The 3,131-nt window shown below is 50.0% G+C and overlaps 1 long non-coding RNA gene across 1 annotated transcript; it reads left to right on the top strand.

The window, feature by feature from the left end:
- Positions 1-1,624: 1,624 nt before the first annotated feature.
- On the top strand, positions 1,625-2,031 carry LOC108524901 (uncharacterized). Its single transcript, XR_001884157.1, has 2 exons — positions 1,625-1,671; positions 1,889-2,031. It is a non-coding gene; the product is annotated as an uncharacterized LOC108524901 (long non-coding RNA).
- Positions 2,032-3,131: the final 1,100 nt, after the last annotated feature.

The following is a 3,131-nucleotide window of genomic DNA, read 5'->3' on the forward strand; positions in this document are numbered from 1 at the left end:
ATCAAACCGGTCAGGGGCAGCTGAGACAACCCTATTTCTGGGAGTCCTCCCAAACCCCTTGAAGTCACAGGCGTCTCTGATGTCCCTGTCCTTCATCCACATCACTGAACAATTAAGTGCACACATCTCTGTACTTTTATTTAAACCATTCCATATGTGTTTACAATTAACGACTTCATGAATGACTGCGGTATGGATGGAGCAGAAAAGAATGCTGAGGGAGAACTCCGGTTAGAAGGAGCCGCTCTTCCAGGACTAGGAATGAACTTTCCCCAGTACCAACCAGACAGCCTCCAGGGCAAGAAAAGGTAAGGGGATCCATCCTGTTGACAGCCAAGATGGAATTAAAGGTAATTCTCACTCTTTTTCAACTCTCAGGTGGAAAACTCCAGCCACGAGGTGAAGCACAGTCCACTCCAGAGCCCCACAGTTGGGGTCGGGGATGTCACAGAAATCACTAGGGCAGAAAATTCCCATCCGGGGGGGCCCAGACTGACCCAGCACCCTCAAGCTTTGCTCCAAATTCAGGCCAGGGGGTGAAGCCCTTGTCCCCAAGCCACAGAGTGAGGGTTTGTCTCTAACCCTGTGGGCTCCAGTGAAAGGAAAATGGCCTGCAGGTGCCCACAGGAGAGCACCTGAGTTCTGAGACAGCTCTACGGCTCCCAGCCTTCATCCCCGTGAGTAGTAACACAGGGACACGCAGAGGGGCATGCTGACTGCCTATAGGGCACCCATGGAACATGGATGCACCCTGCGGATCCTGAAACCGGTCAGGTAACGAGGAGCAGAGGTGTGGGGAAGACCTGGAGGGAGGCCTTACTGGGTGCCGACCAGCCTGACCAGCCGGGGCCACAGACCAGAAGTGCTTCTGACATTAACCGGACACAGGGAAGGTGTGTAGGATGGGTAGTAGAAGTGACCGCAGAGGCCTCTGGGGATTGTAGTTTTGGAGCTAGAGAGGCAGGGAAGCAGTTGGTTTTGCCCACACAGGGTGCCTCTGACATCTGCACAGCACACACAACCAAGTTTAGGAGCCCACTGTTAAGATGCCCAAGTGACATTGACAAGTTTCGCTGGGAACCAATGAGGTCTGCTGACCACAAGAGCTTTGCGGTACTGCTGAAGGATTCTGGAAAATGTGGTCCGGGTTGGCCAGTATGCACTGACCTTCCCCTGAAGGTGACCTGAGCTCACCACGCAAGTCTCCTCCCTGGTGTGCCCTTCCCCGAGCAGATGCCAGGTTGGGACAGAAGCAGCTCAGGGAGAGGCGATGCTTTGCCAGGACTCCTGGTTTGCAGGTGACACTGGCCCTGTGTCCCCTACAGTAGGAGGGTGTACCAGGACAGGGAACCCCAAGGCTGTTTTCAGGGAGAGCAAGATTGGCTTGCAGCAAACTCCCGGAATGGAGATGGGGAGAGTCTTGTAGCATTTCCCCGGGATTTTAGGAGATGGAGGCTGGACCTGGGTGAACAGCAAAAGATCGCCTGGTGGTAGTGGTGGTGAGGATGGGAGACTTGAGCCAGAAATTTCTGAGGGTCTTTTTTTTTTGACAGAGTCTCACTCTGTCACCCAGACTGGAGTGCAATGGTGTGATCTCAGCTCATTGCAACCTCTGCCTCCCGGGTTCAAGAGATTCTCCTGCCTCTGCCTCCCAAGTGGCTGGGATTACAGGTACCTGCCACATGCCCAGCTAATTTTTTAATATATATTTTTAGTAGCAACGGCGTTTTGCCATGTTGCCCAGCCTGGTCTTGAACACTCGACCTGAAGTGATCCACCTCCCTCGGCCTCCCAATGTGCTGGGATTACAGGCATGAGCCCCCAGGCCAATCTCATTTTTATCTTTTCTCTTACAGGTTTTTATCTTATCTCTTTTTTTATCTTACAGGTGCAGCTTGGAGGAAACTTCTGGAGGGTGGGGTGGTGCTGAAGAGGAGGCAACATTGTTACCGTTTTGTTCAACATGGGTGTTTTCTTTATGCATCAATTTGTATTTTTAAAGATATTACATTAAAATTTTGTTTATCTTGATTACTGAGTTTTTTTGGTGCCCCTTTAAATTCTCTATCCATAGTCCTGAGCCTTGATACAAAGTGAGGACCTGGCCTCTGGACATCAAGCAGCCAGAAATTCCCTTAGGAGCTTTCTCTGAATTGTTGAATTGTGAGTGATATTTTCCTTTCCTGAATTCCCTAATATCCACAATTTCCTCGTAATCATCCCTCCAAAGCCACACCCACAAGGCACCTCTGAGACCTATCATGAAGCAAATATTCAAAAAGTATTTGTAAATCTTCACACACCACCCCCGCCACAATGTCTTCCAACATCACTTTGCCTAGAGAATTAAAAAACAAGATTTGCATGTTAAGTATCAGCCTCTCCCATTGGGTGGGTGTTTAGGAAGGAGGATCAGCCAAGAGTCTTATTCCAGCCCAGGTAAATGACCTTGCCAAAGATTTAATATCCACAAATGTGGAATCCTTGTAACAGAACTCAGTGGGAACCAAAGTCAGGCATGGGCCTGGGCTTTAAGGAGCACAACCGAAAAGGAAGGACTAGAAAACTTCAGAAAGGTACTGGTGGGGGTGGAGGGGTCGGGGGACGGGGGACAGTGAGGATGTGGGATCCTGAGATAATCCAAATCCCTATGTGTAGACGTATGTGTACAAAGGCTGTAAAGAGAGACCCAGGCTGATGGGGTATCTGTAATCAAACATAATGTGACAGCAGGTCAAGTGATAAGGGGACTCTGGAAAAACAGAACAAGCAGCAAAATGAGCAGTATCAAACTCCACAGAAGTTAACCAACACCAAGACACTAAGAAAGCTACATTCATTTAAATCAAGGTGACAAGCTGGGCGCGGTAGCTCACGCCTGTAATCCTAGCACTTTGGGAGGCCGAGGCGGGCAGATCATTTGAGGTTCAAGACCAACCTGGCCAACATGGTGAAAGCTCGTCTGTAGTAAAAATACAAAAATTAGCTGGGCATGGTAGTGGGTGCCTGTAATCCCAGCTACTCAAGAGACTGAGGCAGTGCAGGGCGCCGTGGCTCACGCCTGTAATCCCAGGACATGGGGAGGCCAAGGCGGGCAGATCATGAGGTCAGGAGATCCAGACCATCCTGGT

This window comes from Rhinopithecus bieti, unplaced genomic scaffold (genome assembly GCF_001698545.2).
Source record: "Rhinopithecus bieti isolate Rb0 unplaced genomic scaffold, ASM169854v2 repeat_29048, whole genome shotgun sequence".
In the NCBI taxonomy this organism is placed as follows: domain Eukaryota; kingdom Metazoa; phylum Chordata; class Mammalia; order Primates; family Cercopithecidae; genus Rhinopithecus; species Rhinopithecus bieti.